Here is a 20,208-nt window from a genome sequence, read left to right as displayed (position 1 = left end):
ACAAACACTATCGTAGTACAAGTGAAAATGATCCGTAAAGAAATCAGCGTAAGTTTCAATTAAAATCTAAATGTTTTTCACGTAAAGTTGATTTGATTACACTGATATAGTAGAGCAGCGTGGGCGATGCTCCACTGATTGGGAAAAACCTGTGCCTAGTATCAGATACTCAATCTTCTTTTTATCGTGTGGGTTGTGAGGTGGAATACCAACCCCATCAACCCCGGTGTCAGGGTTACTACTGAGCCGCCAAAGGCCCCTGACATGGCTCATATAACGACTACTTACATACATCAGTAAGTAGTAACCGGGACCAATGGCTTAACGTGCCTTCCGAAGCACGGATCATCTTAGTTTCGGCCTCAGCCTGTAATGTCCTAACCAAACTAGGGATCACAAAGTGATTTTTGTGATATGTCCCCACCGGGATTCAAACTCGGGGCCTCCGGATCGTGAGCCCAATGCTCATTTTTTTTTTGACGTGACTTATTGTAGATTTGCCGCAGATGGCATTAACTACTTGGCCGGGCGCCCAATGCTCAACCACTGGACCACGGAGGCCATTTTCACTAATTTAAGACCTTGTTGGTGTAACATTCTCCATGCTACTTTTTACGTAATAAGTACGACGATATAATAACTTTTATTAGTCATGTGGATTAGATATACTTACTTCATTATCCCAAATATAAGCTGATTCCATGCCTCCATGCTTAAGGCACGTTAAACATTTATGTAGGTATCATACTTGTTGTGGATTAGATACTTAAAATACTTAAGTACTTACTTTTAAATAGAACATAGGATTTTCTAAACACCTTCCCAGCCACTTTGGCTGTAATTTAACTAATTGCTTAAATAGGACATTTGACATTAAATGCTAATCTAGAAATACGGCCTCCGTGGTCCAGTGGTTGAGCGTTGTGCTCACGATCCGGAGGTCCCGGGTTCAAATCCCAGTGGGGACATATCACAAAAATCACTTTGTGATCCCTAGTTTGGTTAGGACATTACAGGCTGATCACCTGATTGTCCGAAAGTAAGATGATCCGTGCTTCGGAATTCGGAAGGCACGTTAAGCCGTTGGTCCCGGTTACTACTTACTCATGTAAGTAAGTAGTCGTTACATGAGCCATGTCAGGGGCCTTTGGTGGCTCAATAGTAACCCTGACACCAGGGTTGATGGGGTTGGTACTCCATCTCACAACCCACACGACAGAAGAAGATCTAGAAATAGAAATCAATCTAAGATGACTGATGAAAGACTTTTCGTATTATTTTCGACTTGTATTTATCAATTAAAAAAAAAGAAAAAAAAATAACAATGAGTACGACCCTTGACCGCTTTTATTGATGACGTCACAGATCACACTTCACACGACAGACGTCAGTCACGTATTTCCATACAAACTCCAAAAAGAACTTTCGTTTTGACGTTTCGCAAAAAGTATCTCATTTGACTAGGTTGTCAAGTAGCCTAATATCTTATTGATCTCCTGGTTTCCATAACGTGTCACAATCGCTGGGATTAGGATTGAATATTTATTTATTTATTTTATTTAAGGAAAACCAACAGTTATAAAATATAGAAAGTAGACAAAAAATATAACAGTTGAAAACTAATTACAAGTTTCCACTGATAACCCTAAACTAGTTAATATGATATCAGAGAGTTGTGCACAGGCAAATTAAAGTTAAAAGAAAGAACATAAAAAGAAGATTAGGCATCAAAAAACCTTTGACTGAGTAATCTCCTCGCCGCTGCAAAACCGGTGTTAAACAAGTCAAGATCAACTTCCTTACAAAGTTTGATAGACGTTGAAAATAGTGAATTATACACCGTGTTCCGTGTGTAGCAGTAATTACGATGAATGTCATCCCGCGGCGGTCAGTGCGCACGCTGCGCTGCCCTCGATGTGGTATCGCGACTCGCGAGGAAGCGACGACCTCCAGTCACGTGTCCAGACGCACGTTGGCCTCGCACGCAGGGCTGCCAACACGCTCTATCGTGCAATACAAAAATATATTATTCAATATTATTATTGTAACTACCTCTTAAACGTCGAAAAAAAGTAAACGACGTACATTGTTATTTAATTCATAAATAAAATTCGAAAATAAGTCGAGAAGAAAAATCTGTTTTTATTAAATCTTAGACTGGCTTCTATTTCTAGATTAGCATTTTATAATTTATCTTTGACACAATCAAATACTCTATTGCAGTATTCTTTATTTTACGACTCAGGCAAATCCCTCTCATTAGAGAGGGATTCTCTCATAGAACGGATTACCGTTCCAGATACAAAATTGTTTCTTTCGAAAAGCCACTGGGCTTCTTTCGGAATAAAAATGACTGAATTGTAGAGAGACTAGGTCTATAGGTCCCTATCATTGCCCAATAGCACAAATTATCTTCTCTGCACCACTCTAATCTAATCTCAAAATTATTATTTTTATATAGCCCTCATCACTCCCTATTTGTCCAGACAAGTAGTTAATTAGTCAAAAGAAAACATTCAATTATTATAATTCTTTATAAAACAACCGACAGAGGGATTGTGTCCTCCAACATGATGGACTAATGTTATGGGCGATAGGCTGATCCCTCATCACCATAAGATTTATCATGTCCAGCTTACGACATCGTATCAACAGTGGCTGCAAGTTGTCTTTGATTACTTGTGGGTCTGCCCACCCCATTAGAAATTACGGACGTGAGTTTATGTATGTATGTTTATAAAACATCCTCCGCAACAATAACTGACCCAGCCCTGTGTGACCTTCGGATCGGGCCCTATACCACTGCATTCGACTTTGTAAATTTGAATTCATGTTTGGACCATAAATAATTGATATCACGTGGTTTCCAGTTTCTGTGCCCAGTTAATTTTCAATACGTCCGCCCCCTACGCTGTATAATTGGCTAGGTACAGTCATGAGCAATATCATGTACCCACTTTAGAACCCTGTCGCACTATCATATTTGACATTTAATGAGACTTACGGTTTCATTTGTCAAAATTTAATATGACATGGTTTTAAAGGGTATATTATTAGTGCTCGTGGCCGTACTTGACTACCTAGTCAAATGAGATACTTTTTACGAAACGTCAACACGAAAGTTTTCTTCGGAGTTTGTATGGAAATACAGTCCTGTGACGTCATCAATAAAAGCGGTCAAACGTCGTACTTATTGTTACTATAAAAAATCGAAAATAAGTCGAAAAGTAAAATGAGATGGATCTTTTGTTATCTTAGACTTGCTTCTTTTTCTAGATGAGCATTTTATAATTTAACTTTGACCCAGTCAAATACCCTATTTTCGGCGACAATAGATGGCGTAAGCCACACCATTCGGTGTCCGAAATATTATTTTTGTCATAAATAAACTAAGCTAAATGAGCTCTACACCTTTTTGCCACTACTTGAAGGTCTAGAAAATATTATAACATTATAAACCCTTCCTATTTCCTTCAGGTTTACTCTGGGTCTGTAGCTATTGACAACGTTCTTTTTATTACGTACTATTAGAAACTACATCTTAAAAAGTTTTGTAAAGATTTATTTACGTTTATTTCGTTAAATGAAATACAGAACAACTAGAATTACACAATCTACTACTACTACTCTGTTACTAGAATTTAGTAACTATTTTTTATGGTAATGTATATTTTTGGAGCATACTCCACCACGCTGCTCCAATGCGGGTTGGTGGAGGTGTTTTTACGGCTAATAGCCGGGACCAACGGCTTAACCCCCTCCGGTTGATTGAGGGGAGGCCTGTGCCCAGCAGTGGGACGTATATAGGCTGTTTATGTTATGTATATTTTTTAAACCAATAATTCAAAGAATTATTTTACCGCAGTGCCATATTTTTGTCATATAAACTCTCTGCTTGTCATTCAAATATGAATAAGTAATAATTTCGCCAGACAGATGCGTTTCTATCTGGTGGATATAGCAAGTCAATGTGCAAATGAATTTGCTTTGCTCTGCTTAAAAAGCGAAACTGTGATCATGAGGCAACTTTTTGACGTGACTTATTGTAGATTTGTTGAAGTAACTACGAGTACTTGGCCGGACTAATGGGGAGCACTGAAGGCTCTCACTAAGTGGAAACATGGCGATTTCTTGTAAAAATAATATTAAGAAAATTCACTTACAACGCCTACAAAATCGTGGCTTACGTAAAATAAACAAAATACGGGAAGTATTTAGAAATTAAAAACATAAAAAGTACTTAAGTAATAACTGGTTGAAGAAAGTGAGTCATAACTTTCAAAGTGGCGCCTGTGGAAACTCTCGAAACTTGCGAACCCCGTGAAGTCATCAGTCATCAGTATTGCGTATATACAACTTAAACTTGCGCCAACTTCAGACTTTTGGTTTAAGGTTTCACTTTCGTCAACTAATTATTTCTCAACATGTTCCGTGTACGTGCGTCAAGAAAGCGGCTAAAACCACTTCAAAATAACTCATAAATTTTTCCATTGACTTTTCTCTCTAGAGGTAGGTTTTTCACAAATTTTCTTCCTGTAAAACTTTACGACTCGGCTCCAATACGACACTTGTTATTGACGTAATCGTCATGCTACCTATATATTCTATCTACTTATATGTATATTTCGTATTATGATTGATCGCTCTTTTAAGGTGTGACATATATTGAAGCTCAAACTATTTATTAGTAGTTTTTGGCCGTACCTATATTTAAAACTAAGTACTCGATTTTGATAATTCTTTAATTGTTACCAAAGTTGAACATAATAGAAGCAATTCGTCTGAAAAGCAATATTGCTTCCGTACTGTGACGTCATCAATAAAAGCGGTCAAACGTAGTACTCATTGATACTTCATTCGTAAATAAAATTCGAAAATAAATCGAAAAGTAAAATGAGATTGATTGTTGTTCATCTGGCTTCTATACATAGATTAGCATTTTATAATCTAACTTTGACACAGTCAAATATCCTATTGTATATAGGTACTTGGCATAAACCACCGACGACGCTGTACGCCTACAGCCAAGTGCACATAACAACAAATGGCTCAGCCATAACATAACATACTCGTAGCACTATCACTACGTATATAGGGTGTTAGTGACATCGTAACGAAAACTGTGGAATAATTCAGACCACAGCCTCCGTGGTCTAGTGGTTAGAGCGTTAGGCTCACGATCTGGAGATCCGAGTTCGATTCCCGATGGGGACATTGTCGAACAAAATCACTTTGTGAGACTGTCCTTTGTTTGGTAAGGACTTTTCAGGCTTGAATCACCTGATTGTCCGAAAAAGTAAGATGATTCCGTGTCTCGGAGGGCACGTTAAGTCGTTGGTCCCGGCTATTAGCCGTAAAAACACCTCCACCAATCCGCAGTGGAGCAGCGTGGTGGAGTATGCTCCATACCCCCTCCGGTTGAGGGGAGGCCTGTGCCCACCAGTGGGACGTATATAGGCTGTTGACGTATATGTATGTATGTTATGTAATTCAGACCATGATTCTGAATTAATATCAAGTGAAATTTTCGGGAAAAGGTATGGAACGGGAAATAATTTAAAAAAGCATAAAAATGTTCATGAATTTTTCGACAGGAAATTCCACTTGATATCAACGAATCATGGTCTGAATCATCCCCCTCAGTATTCGTTACGATGTCACTGACACCCTGTATAATATAAAATATAAGTAGATAAACTATTGAACGTTGGAATGTACTGAAAACTGACGATGATCTTATAGGACAGATAACAGCTTGTGTCATTGGTCATAGGCAATGAAGTGCCGTATCCGGTAATGTTTCTAAAGTGGAAATGTTCCTGTTGTAAAAACTCTTTAATAGTAAGGACTGGCTGCATTCTGTCAATTGTTTCTTTCAAATTGTTCTTTCTACTCCGGTCTTATCTACTTACATAAAGGTTAGGTTAGGTTCTTATCGGTCTTATCTACATAAAGGTTAGGTAATAAAGCTCTTTTTACATAAGTTTTGCGAGTTTTTCCTGCAGTCAGTTTCTGAGTGGTAACATTCTCCGAAACGGCCGATCTCTGATAATGCTTTTTTTTGACGTGACTTATTATACATTTGCCGCAGATGGTATTAACTACTTGGCCGGACAAATGGGGAGCGCTGAAGGTTCTCACCTGGTACTGGTAATGCGCATACTCTCTCTACTTACGGTACTCAGATTGACCTTCACATGGACGCACCTACCGATTACAGGACTGTGCCAGACAATAAGAAAGTAATATATAATAATTAACATATTGTAGCATCACGCCTGTATCCCCAAAGGTGTAGGCAGAGGAGAGGATAGTACATACACCCACTCGTGGCCAGCTATAGTTATGTCCCAAATAAACGAGGTGAGCCGAAATGACCGATGGTAATCGATTTTATGAACGTCAGTGTGGTTACTCATAAATTATTATTTTGTGTGTCCCAGCTGACTAACAAGGAGACGACAAGGTCACGGCTTAAAAGACACCAGATCTTGCAATTGTGCAAAAGAGGATTGGCTTCTAATAAAGAGTGTTGAGATTGATGATACCAAATGCTCCTCACCCGACTGATGAAATGAAGGAACAGACCTGCTTGTGGTCTTCGGACCGATTGCAAGTGGTCACAAAATAAGAAAAAAAATTGTGTGTACTATTTATATAAGTAGGTATATATGTTAGGTTATGTATATAGGTTAGGTATGTATATTCCCCACAATCTTTAAATTTTTTTACATTTTTCCTCACCTTGTGGTTGTTTGGAAGAAATCGCTTTAAGCGATAAGCTCAAGTTGATTTTTTAATAACCTACCTATGCCTAACCTAACTTTTGCTCATGAATTTAATAAACTCATTACATTTGGTAGGCTTCTTTCTTTTTTCTTTTCTTTCTGGCAAGAGCACCTTTTTCTTATTCCTCTCATTCAATATTGTAATTGATTTTTAGTAAGTAATATGTTTGGAGATTTAAAACAGACGAGTTGAAGGTGCCAGCGAGTCAACATTCATCCGCATTGTACGCGCAGTTGTCACAATTTTAAGCTTAAGTAGGTATATTAAGTAGGTAAGTAATCACTATTACAGAAAACCTAAGCTTGAATGTCTTTATTGTTAGTTTGAGTGGTCTGCTTCAAAAAAAAAAAAAAAATTCAAAAATATTTATTTTTCAAAATTGGCTTACAAAGTTAGCGCTTTTTGAACGTCAAAATTAAATTACATATTATGTAACTAGCTGTAAAACTACTACCACATCGGAATCTGTAACGCTGAGGGAAAGACGTGGCCAGAAAACCTCCCAGCACAGGGCCCTAGTCCTACTGTTTCATGTTTTCCTTTCTTTTCTTTCAATCCAGTTTGTATTACATAATTTATAGACTTAAATACAATGATATTCCAATTACAGTCGGTGGAAGGAAAGTGAAACATAAAGAGTTTATGTGACTTTATCACAGAAACAGTGTTCTATGAGCTCCCTGACAGAAGCAGGCCTGTCCACATACGCAGCACCCGATCACGAGTTGACGCGAAAGCCAGCCATCGCTCCCTTCGCACATTTTTGAGGGAAAGGTGCGACCCGACTTCCGGACGCCACCGCGTACACGAACATTTCGAGGCGAGCATGCACCACTTATATAAAGAAGCTCAAAAATCCTCCGCCTGGATATAAAAAAAAAAAAGTACTCTACTGTTCAAATATCATCAAGTGTTTCACAATCCTTTTTAATCCACTTACAAAGTTATTTCAAATTCAGTATTTTAGGGCCAAGTTTTTATTGCAAACATTCTTGTCTTTCTTGTGTTGAGCTGAAGTAATCCATTTAATATTATTATCTTTAAGATAGTCTCCTACTTTATAATAAGCTTTACTGATTAAAGTAGTTTTTATAACATTCTTAAACATGTTTCCCGAAAGGCCTAGTACATCTTCTGGTATCTTATTATAGTATCGCACACACAGCGCTACAAATGATGTGCTAATTTTGGATAGTCTGGAACTAGGAACTACTAATTTGTTCTTATTCCTTAGGTTGTATTTGTGCTTATCACAGTTTCTTAAATATAAGTGTAAATTTTTCCTAACATACATAATGTTCATATATATGTATTGACAAGGTACAGTCATAATGGAAATCTCTTTAAAAAATTCTCTGAGAGAATCGCGGCATCTCAGTTTGTAGATAGATCTGATTGCCCTTTTTTGTAGAATAAAAACGGTTTCAATATCAGCTGCTCTACCCCAAAGCAAAATACCATACGACATAATACTATGGAAGTAGCTAAAATATACCAATCTTGCAGTCGTCACGTCAGTCAGTTCTCTAATCCTTTTGACTGCAAATGCAGCTGAGCTAAGTCTACCTGATAATGATTTAATATGTGTGTCCCATTTGAGTCTATCATCAATATTTAATCCCAGAAAAACTGTATTTTTAACAAAGTCTAGTTTCTGGTTATTTAGAAGTATATCACAATCAGCAGAATTTACGTTAGGTAAACTGAATTTAATACATTTTGTTTTCTTTCCATTCAAAACTAGGTTATTTATTGTAAACCAGTGGTGGATCTGGCAAAGGGCGTGATTTATATGGTCATTGTTGGGCTTTCGTCTGTCTGTTTTAAAAATAAGGGAAGTATCGTCCTTTCAGCTTGAGTTTTCGGCTTTCAGCTTGAGTCTTCGACTTCTAATAAAAATTCCCTTTTCAACAATTCTACTATAACAAATTTTGTTTGCGGAGGAAATATAGAATTTTCCTAGACAAATGTATCTACCTACTTAATAATATAGTACCTAATTAATGGACGAGTAAAATTAAAAAAAAAAACTCTGTTAAAAAGTGAACCTGAGCTCACGTGCCGTCGCGCGGACATGCCGAACAAATAAAAACCAATGGGGGACTTTCTACGCTGCGTTCCTCAAAAAAATATCGATGGCCTTGTCCAGATATAACGTGATAATTACCCATTTTTTCATTACTAGGGTACGGTACTGAAAAGTATCGGCATCCGAAGAAATGTACGATCCCGACGACCCGATTACTCTAGCCATAGAGGCAGCCATTCAGCTCGCGACACCAAACACTTCAGGGCCGATTATGCCGGTTATACCGACTTATCGCTATCGACCCATTAGGGTCGATTAATTCTTTTAAATATTTTTCCTCTCAGACGACGCCCTGAGCCGAGGTTCGCGCCCAACTGAGCATCCCCAGGCCTCAGGTGAGAGCCTTCAGCGCTCCCCATTTGTTCGGCCAAGTAGTTAATGCCGCCTGCAGCAAATCTACAATAAGTCACGTCAAAAAAAGAAAGAAAAAAAGCAAGGCAGTGTCGTTGGTTCGGATGGCGTGTGCGGTCATTAGTGTTTTCTATGGTTTATCCTGTAACAACAGGTGTTAAGTACATGTGAGCAGTGTTCTTCATAAAAACAGTTGACAAACGCACCAGCTGTTCAAATGATCTCCTCCGTGGCAGGACACGTGCTTCTTTAAATACTTACGTAACACCCAATGTGATCCCTAACAACTATTACAGTCGCAATTTTCAGCCGGTTTGCAGTTCAAATACAGTCTTAAATGCATTTACAGTTTTTGTATTTTTAGTGCAAATAGACTGCAATCTAACATAACAATATATGAAAATGAAAATAAAAATATTGTTTATTGCATTCGATATAGGACTTAATTAGGTACATTCATTTAATTATAAACACAGAGATATATTCAAACTTAGACCAAAATAAATCTTAAAAACTGAGCAGAGGTCCCCAAACTAGGCACAGCCTGTATCTTGGGGAACCAAATTACAATTAGGTTGCTGAGTTTGTACGAATAAGGTAAAATGAAATGTAGGTATATTAAAATTTAGGTTTACAAAGTTTCCCAAAATTATCACTAAAATTAACTATAACTTATATTAGCCAAATTAACTTAAATTAGTCAAAACTGCAACTATTACAATGAGGTAAAGCATATAAATGCCGAATTCAATTCTTACCCCGTTAGGTAATAGGTATGAATGAGTTCATGTATTTATGTAGTAACGATATGTATTAAATAGGTGATGTTGTATGTAAATTGGGTATCCATTAATTTTTTTGGTTCTTACTTCTTCTATCGTGTGGGTTGTGAGGTGAATTACCAACCTAATCAACCCTAGTGTCCGAGTTATTATTGAGCCGCCAAAGGCCCCTGACATGGCTCATGTAACGACTACGTACTTACATCAGTAAGTAATAACCGGGACCAACGGCTTAACGTGCCTTCCGAAGCACGGATCTTTTTATTTTTTGGGCAATCAGGTGATCAGCCTGTAATGTCCTAACCAAACTAGGGATCACAAAGTGATTTTTGTGATTTGTCCCCACCGGGATTCGAACCCGGGACCTCCGGAGCCCAACGCTCTACCACTGGACCACGTAGGCCGTTGGTTCTTACTGAAAGTTTGGTTAAAGTGCTTCTGTCCATAGTCGGTACTCTTCCACCCACCCACGCCTACTTAAGTATTGTTCAGTTTGCAAACTGGCTTTGACATTGAAGAACTGAGTACTTATTCTTCGTCTTTTGCTAAAACTTTTTCAAACTCGTGTTTCATAGGTATACTTGTGGTCAAACTTTTCAAGCAAACGCAAGAGTTCCTTTTGTCACTTTTGTTAAAAAAATTAGTTCTTGTTTGCATTTGTTTCTATAGCACATGGTGGGTTACTGAAACAACGAGGGACTTTCCAGGCTACGCTCCTCAAAACAATAGATGGCGCTGTAAAGATTATTTCCCTTTATACTTTTAATAAAAGGGGTCACCATTTATACCCAAAAACCTACATATATATATATGTAGGTTTTATTTTTTTATATAATAGGTTTTATATATATTATAAATTTTATTATAAATTTAAATGATGTCCCTTTTTATTACACCCAGGCACAATTACGTCTTCCATCCATTATTATTCTGATAAAAATGAAGAGAACAACATAATTCTACACACCGTGATCCAAATACCGAGTAACAATTACTTTTATATAGGTATGCTTCTGCCATTAGATTGTATTTTTATGTACCAGATCAATGAGAAAAAAGATAATTGACGCGTTAGGTAAATCTCGAAAATGTCATCTATATTTGGGGGACGTACCCTGGAGTCCCTCATCAAATAAAAAGGAACTCAAACTAACCCAAGTAATTCAAAACTACAGATTAGTTTCAAGGACGCATATAACAAGAGCGTTACATTTACTTACATTTAAAAGAATCAGCAGTACTTTGCGTCACGTTCTTTTTCTATCCTTTGTGTACCTGTGAAGTAAAGTAGTTTACAGTAGTGGTGTAATTATTTATGGACGGAAGAGCCTTGGTTGAGCCTCTAGGGCGTTACCGCTCCACGTTGAACGCCACGTGATGCCAAATTAGCATTCTCGCTAACATACTACGACAATTTCACAGTTTTGAAACATTTTGTTACAACTTTTTTTTAATATGGCAGAATGATTATCATGAGCACAGACTATAATAATATACTCTAATCATCATCTCTAAGCATTATCTCGTTTTTCACATGGTCCGCTTACCTAACCTGAAGATTTGAAGGTCCGATTTTTACAGAAGCGACTACCTGTCTGACCTACCAACTTACGAAGGGAAAACCAGCCCAATATAGGTTAGGTCACATACCTCCGAAAATGCATTTGTCGGGAATATGGGATTCCTCAGGATGTTTTTCCTTTACCGCTGAGCACGTGATAATCCAAATATGAATTCGAAAACAAATTCGACAATCATTGGTTTACGCCTATGCTGGAGTGGAACCTGCCACCTCAAAGTGAGAGGCAAGCGTTCTACCAACTGGGCTACCACGGCTCTTACTGTACTTACTGCTTAACATACTCTAATAATTACTACGTTTAGCCATGAATATTCATTAGGGGTTAGGTGGTGTGGCAGTGTGAGTAATTAATTATATTTTTGCATATGTGTGACTCGTTTATCTCTCACTTCCTTAGAAACCATCTTCATAGCGATTACGCACGCGTACTAGGTCATTCAACGTGAGTGTTTAATATAATAAACGGGGAAATCCGCAGCGAGGACGCAGTGTTTCCTTCCTAGCATATGACACGTGATAAAGACACCTTGCGTATATTAGACATAATATTTATTCATGAAACGAGTAATGTCTTAAAATGGCGACACAGCGCGCAGCGTGTTAATGCCGAGTTTAAAATTCAAATTGGGTGTTCGAATTTCGGTTTGGCTGACTTCGTCATTGTTTTTGACTTCGTGGAAAACGACAAAATTAAGCCACGTAGAACGAGAGCGTGGGGGGGTGCTATTCAAAGCATCACGCCTGTTCTCCCGAAGGGTTAGGCAGTCATGTACAATATACTCCTCTACAGCTATGTTAAAGCATAGAATAAGGAATAATAATATACGTTTTATTATAGATACGTATAGAGCTACGTTTATCTCATCCCCCCCTAGGTTATACTTTAGTCTTCAATCGTATGGGCGTCGAATGTCATACACATGCGCGTGTACGATAACGGCAATGTGTAGTGTTACAACATAAGGATGAAATGCCTGACGTCTAGTTGGCCGTAGATAGGATGAAACAATTTGTGATGGAATTATTCCGTGAAGTTCCTGCGCACACTCACCGAAGTGTATCTTAAAAAATCTTTTTAAAAGATAACGTGCTAAGAATGATTAGTATCAGGGACCATGGGTAGGTAGGTACCTACTTAGCCTTAATTTTTTTTAAATACATGCAAAAGGCGTGACCTTATGTATCTACATTCTGGAATCTGCATTGTGAAATTGTAACAGAAGAGACTATTACCTACTTAGTTGTTAACAATAGCGGAATATGGCATTGACAGAAACCTAGTTAAGTCTAACAATGCGATTGCGACAAAAAAGATAAACCTTTCATGTTTGACAAGCATCTTATATTATGACTAGCTTGAGCCTAAGGCTTTGCTCGTGTTAAATTCGGGATAACACGGTCCCCTTTCTTAATGTAGTAATTTTTATTAGCTTCCTACCTTGACAACTGCGAAAAGTCCCATATAAAATTTCACCCCTCCTTAAAAATTGCGCAATGCTCCATGCAAGTTCCACCCCTTATTTTAGGGAAGTGGGGGGTTAGAAAGAGACAAAAAATAGCCTATGTCACTCTCCATCACATCAACTATCTCCACTTAAAAAATCACGTTATTCGTCGCTCCGTTTTGCCGCGAAAGACGTACAAACAAACAGACAGACACACACATACACTTTTGCTTTTATAATATTAGTGTGGATATATTATATAATATATATAATATAATGTATCTTAGAACCTCGAGACAGTCTTAGCTTTAAAACTGGAGAACAAAAGTATTATTACTGCGTATGGCAAAAAAAATATCCTGCGTGGATCATATATATCTAGCTTAAGCTCCCTCAACCAAGTTTCTGCCGCATCCGTCACACAATGCAGCTCGGTCGGCTATAATATGTCACCTGGAAACCGGTGTAGAGGGCACTTTCACTATGTGAGATAGGGTTTGATCCGCGTGACCACATCCACACTATGGCGACTCCTTTAAGCGCCATTTATGTAGGTGACGGTTCGGCTTTCCTTGGTTGGTCCGACACCACTTCAGTCCAGATTATTCGTTTGGTGTCAAAGCCAGGGACCTTCCACGTGGGATCCCGAATAAGGTGCGAATTTAAGCTCCATAGCGTATGCACCCGATTTTGATTGCCCCCGTAGCGTATGCTCCCGATTTATATTTTGATATCAATTTATTTGTTAGATTTTGAACTAGTACAGTTGGCAAAAAAGTGTTTAATAACAAAAATATATTATAAATCTGAATAATTTTGAGATTGTTTTGTTTTGTGGCGTCGAACATGTTCTACTCCAGCCTCCTTTTTTTTGACGTGACTTATTGTAGGTTTGCCGCAGATGGCATTAACTACTTGGCCGGACAAATAGGAGCGCTGAAGGCTCTCACCTTCGTCTCACCGTCGTCTGAGAGTAAAAATATTTGAAAGAATTAATCGATAGTATGTAGGTAAACCAGTAGAACAATATTATAGTGTAAAGCAATACATAGCAGCGGCTTGATAATGATTCGATAACTAATACCTAGGTAGGTATATAAAGCTGCAATGTGAGGTTTAGCGACTGCGTTAACTGGTTACGAAACTCCAGTTACGATAACATCCCATACCATTAATTGCAAGTCCTCGAAGCGTCACGCATAACAGAGGCAAAATATAAGGAGAACAGAGTAGGAGCCAGGACACAGCCTTGTTTCACGCCACTGGTTACAGGAAATTGGTCTGAAAAGTCACTTCCATGTCGAACTCTCGCCATCATATCGGCCATTGCCACTTGCAATGGCTCAATAGAAATCAAGTCCAGAACGGATAAGAGCATTTTCGATCTCTCTCGCCTTAGATCTAAGCGACAGGTAACCAAACTTTCAGTTACGGATATCTTGTACGCTGACGACGTTGCTCTTATGGCTGATTCTATTGAGTCTCTCCAAAGTATCGTAACATCCTTAAGCACTTCATGCCGCAGGTTTGGGTTGGTTATAAGCATCAGCAAAACCCAAGTATTGAAACAACCACCACGAGGATGCCACGGGGATCCTTCTAGTGTTGCTTTAGATCGCGCAGTGCTGGAGGAAGTTCCAAACTTCAAATACTTGGGCACTAGAATACGTAGTGATAACACCTTGGCATCGGAGATACCGGCCCGAATAGCAAGTGCGGCAGCGGCCTTTGGAAAACTTAGGGCACGTGTTTGGAACTCACACGATATTAAGCTGCAAACTAAAATATTGGTTTACAAAGCAATCATCTTGCCCACATTACTATATGCCGCAGAGACTTGGTGCTGCTATAAGGCAGACATCAGGCGATTAGACACCTTCCATCTCAGATGTCTAAGGTCTATTCTGCGCATCAAGTGGCAAGATCGAGTTCCAAATACAGAAGTGCTGCGTCGTGCTGGCCTGTCCGGGATAGAAGCGCTCATTATGAAGCACCAGCTGAGATGGTGTGGGCACGTCTTGCGAATGGATGACAGCAGATTGCCGAAAGCAGTTTTCTATTCCGAGCTTTCTAGCGGGAAACGAAAGCATGAAGTGACTTTTCAGACCAATTTCCTGTAACCAACCAAGTTCGGTTTTGCTAGTCATATTAGAGCCTATCATAACATCGACCTGGGATAGACATTTAGGAGTCGCCGTCGCCGGACACGGCTTGGATGATGATGATGATGATGATGATGATACCATTAATTAATCAAAATGTATGATCATCACAGTGTAATGAAGTATAGGTACCTATTTGCCATTTGTACAAGGATTAGTGTCATCTCGGCCGTTCAGGTTGAATTTCATTTGAAGAAAGAACGAAATTTGAAGAAAGACACAATCTTTCTTCGCTAGGTTAAGTATACCTAAATATCATATTATTATAATAATATACTTACCTAACTTGTTATCGAATGCAAGGATTACGGCAAGGAGAAAAGTGTATATTAAATTTTATGATGATATGATGGTCAGCCAGGCAGTCGCTTCTGTACAAAACCGGACCTGTCAAATCTTCAGGTTACCTAACCTGCCGCCGGGGTCCGCTTACCTAAGCGGACCCCGTGAAAAACGATGACGCTAGGGAGATGATAATGATAGGATTGGCATATTAAGGATGTGACGGGGTTGTAAATCAGGTGAAGGCATTCTAAGTTTTTTGTTTACTTCCATAGCAATGCCGCAATATTTACGTAAGTAACGTAAGTCTGGATAGGTACCTATATACCTTATTATTATTATTTCTAGGCAACACCATCCCACTGCAGGGCGAAGGCCTCTCTTCCTTTCTTCCACTCCTACTGATCTACCTACCTTAAGTAGTAAAAATGCAACTGCTCGTATAATAAACGCTACTTCATTGTGAAACTGACTTGCAGGTGCAGGCTGAGTAAAACAAATAAAAACGAGGTATATTTTTAGTGTCGCCCTCAGGGGGGCGGGGGACGTTGTCGGTAACAGGGGGAGGGGAAGGTGGGGAACGGCGTGAACTCTACGCGCCAATTCGGCACACGTGCACGTCGCACGTGACTTGCGCGCACGCACCCGCCGCGCCGCGTCCACACTCACAGACTCACAGCGCAACAAATACGTTACAATAATTTTATTGTTAACACGATTGAAACTAAATACGCTTCTCAGTAACAGTTACAGTTTAACATAAGTACTTAAGTACGCTATTAATATCCAAGATTAGGTAGGCACTACGTTTGAAAGAAAGTGGGCTGATAACAATAAGTGAAGAGATAACCTATTTAATACACAGCGAGACCAATAACAGGTCAAACAAGCTAAAATCCTAAAATTAATTTAAGACATACGACATTTTTAGTAACATTTAGCTAAAGCTTAACAGTAGCTCTTCAAAATAAAGAAAGAAGGTAAACAAGATTAGACATACAGCGTGTTAGGGACATCCTAACGAAAACTTTGAAGGATGATTCAGACCTTTATTCTGAGTAGTTATCAAGTGAATCTTTCCGTCACAAAAGTAAGGAACTGAAATTAATTTAAAAAACACTAAAATGTTCATGAATTTTCCGATAGGAAATTCCATTGATATCAACTCAGAATCAGTATTTGTTACAATATCACTAACACCATTACGCAATTGTATGGCTACCTGTACATAATTGTACGGGGTGGAACTGACATCGTAACAAATACTGAGGGGGGCGATTCAGCTCATTATTCTGAGTTAATATCAAGTAGAATTTTCCATCGCCAAAGTATAGAATTGAAAATAATTTTAGTAACTCAGAATCATGGCCTGAATCATCCCCCTCAGTATTCGATACGATGTCACTAAAACCATGTATAACTAATATACAGGGTGTTAGTGACATCGTAACGAAAACTTTGAGGAATGATTCAGGCCATAATTCTGAGTTGATATCAAGTGGAATTTTCCGTCGCAAAAGTATGGAACGGAAAATAATTTAAATAAGCTCTAAAATTTTTATGACTTCTCCGACAGGAAATTCCACTTGATATCGACTCAGAATCATGGTCTGAATCATCCCCTTTAGTATTCGTTACAGTGTCACTAACACCCATATTATTCTGAGTTAATATCAAGTGGAATTTTCCATCGCAAAAGTATAGAATTGAAAATAATTTAAAAAAACCAAAAAAAATAACATGAATTTTGCGACGGAAATTCCACTTGATATTAACTCAGAATCATGGTCTGAATCATTCCTCTGAGTATTCGTTACGATGTCACTAACACCCTGTATATTATTTTACTCATACGGATAGAAAAGCGAGGTAAACTCAGCAGTTCTCAATATGGGGCGGCGATGATGTTAATTCTTTAGAATGTATTCAGTCCACACGATAGGCTGACCCACATACACATTTACTTCATTATACTTACTTCCTTTTTTTTGACGTGACTTATTGTAAATTTGCTGCAGATGGCATTAACTACTTGGCCGGAGAATACATTATACCTACGTATACGAATACTCTGATGCCTATCGATGTAGGCAAAAGACCGACGACAACTTATAGGTAACCACTTCTTGCATATCTATGTAAGTATGTCAACTAGAAAACATACGTAGTCTAAAAAAAAACAGACATTTTCGATAAGGACAGTCAGGCCGAATGACTACTTCAAAGAAGGGTCTGACGTCGCTGGGAGTAGCGTCCTACATGCCATATAACCCAATCCATCTGCTTATAGTCAATGAGACTGATCGCACGATACAATCACAAAAAAAAAAACTTCTTGCTTATACAATACGCAATCACTTCGTTGAAAATTTTCTTATTATGAACGTGATAACGGCCTCTGTGGTCCAGTGGTTGAGCGTTGTGCTCACGTTCCGGAGGTCCCGGGTTCGAACTGTGGGGGCATATCCCTAATTCACTTAGGACGTTACAGCCTGATCACCTCATTGTCTGAAAGTAAGATGATCCGTGCTTCGGAAGGCACGTTAAGTCGTTGGTCCCGTTTAGCTACTTACTGATTTAAGTAAGTAGTCGTTACATGAGTCATGAGGCCTTTGGTGGCTCACTAATAACACTGACACCAGGATTTCAGAGGTTGGTAATCCACCTCACAACCCACACGCTAGAAGAAGAATGAACATGATGAACTGAGTACTACATGAGACCTAAAATCAGTTCGTCATCCGTAATTGACAAGTCCGCCACGACCTTCCCTAGGTACTCGTCATCTACAACATCCCGTTTTTAGCAGGTCCGTTTATCATACCTGAAGATTTGACAGGTCCAGTTTGTACAGAAGCGACTGCCTGTCTGACCTTCCAAACCCAGCCCAATAGAGCATACTCCACCACGCTGCTTCCTTCGTGGCTTTGACAGAGGTGTTCTACGGTTATAAGATTCCTTCCTACGCGCGAAATTATATTACGTTTTTTCGGACAATCAGGTGATATGAAAATGGTAAGTATATAAAATACTGTTTGTAATGTATTTAATTCATATGCACCTTGCGTTAAACTGATTACGCTCAGTTCAGGGGAACGACCTTGTTGCAAACGGATTCAAGTACATCGCAGTTACATATATACACCTATAGGTATAAAAAGTACACAGACAACAATATAATTATATATATGTATATTTATGTCATTGCACTGCACACTAAAATAGTTTCAGGTTTTCGTTTCAGTGTCATGACCTACAAACTGTAATAGGTACTGCGACGCTAGTTTTTCGTTCGTCCGAAAGGTGTTTCGCCCTACCATACGAACCTCGACTTGAATACCTACAGCTATAATAAGAGCAAATCAATTTACCAATGCGATCATTATGATGACGGAAACACCACCTGAATTTAAGACGGAATATGAGATATAGCGCAGTGGGACAATCCTGGAAGAACAATTGACTTGACCTTTCTATAAAGGCATTTATTTCCTTCTTTTCCTTTCTATCGCAATTTTTGCGACAGACATTTTTTGTTCTGTAACCTATCAACTGATGGACATATTTTCTTTATATATTAAATTCGTCCTACTCTAATATTATCAACAATACCAACTCATTGCAATTATGGTATTTGAAACTATAGCAGTAGAGCCATCTAGTATCGAATAGGTGAACTAAGATAATAAAGCGCTATCTGTTATTGAGTAGCGATACCTATTTTATAATAAAATTAAATGGCAAATGGCAACACTGATATGAAAATAAAATAAGCCGCGATATTTTAAAAAAATACGAAAATAATCCGTGATAATAGGATATTTGAATGGATCAAATATAAATTATAAAATGCTAATCTAGAAATAGAAGCCAGTCTAACAATCAAAAATCAATCTTATTTAACTTCGACTTATTTTCGAATTTTATTTATAAATTAAGTTACAATAAGTACATCGTATGACCGATTTTATTGATGACGTCACAGTACAGTATTTTACAAACTTCAAAGAAAACTTTAGTTTTGACGTTTCGTAAAAAGTACCTCTAGGTAGTTTAAGGCCATCTGAGGCAAACCAATGCAATAAGTCACGTAATAAAAAATTAAACAACTCTATTTAGTGAGTTCAGCTGGTTATCATTGATGTCGTAAATAGTTTATTCAAGGATTGTACCACGGAATACAAGAAAGATGTTGTATGAGCATATCACAGGAAAGCTAAAAACCGTAGTATGATTGGTTATTTATCAAAAAAATACTTTTTTGGACTTATCTTACGGAAAGTAATGATAAAATGGCAGCGTATTACATAAAATGGACATTGCCTGTAAAGTGGCTATGGAATTGAGAAGCAGTGAGCTATCGTAGTTATCTGTTTGTAGGAGTAGTAGTAAATCAGAGCGGGCTTGAACCGGCGACAACGGTTCTCATACAAAATGCGCGTTAGGAGGCCCTAACGAAGGCTCAAATCTATTTTCTTCTATTCCGTGGATTGTACCATATCCGCGGTGGAATCCCCACGTCCCCACTGGTGGGGCACGGGCCTTCCCTATGGATGGGTAGGGAGATCGGGCCTTAAACCATCACGCGGGCCCAGTGCGGATTGATGGTTATTAACGACTGCTAATGCAGCAAGAAGGAGCTCGAGATGAAAACTTTTTTTTTTGTGGTCACCCATCCTATGACCGGCCTTTGTGAAAGTTGCTTTACTTCAACAATCGCAGACCG

The sequence above is a fragment of the Pectinophora gossypiella genome, chromosome Z, assembly GCF_024362695.1.
Source record: "Pectinophora gossypiella chromosome Z, ilPecGoss1.1, whole genome shotgun sequence".
Lineage (NCBI taxonomy): Eukaryota > Metazoa > Arthropoda > Insecta > Lepidoptera > Gelechiidae > Pectinophora > Pectinophora gossypiella.
The sequence above is the reverse complement of the archived record's forward strand: the minus strand, read 5'-3'. Positions refer to the sequence as shown.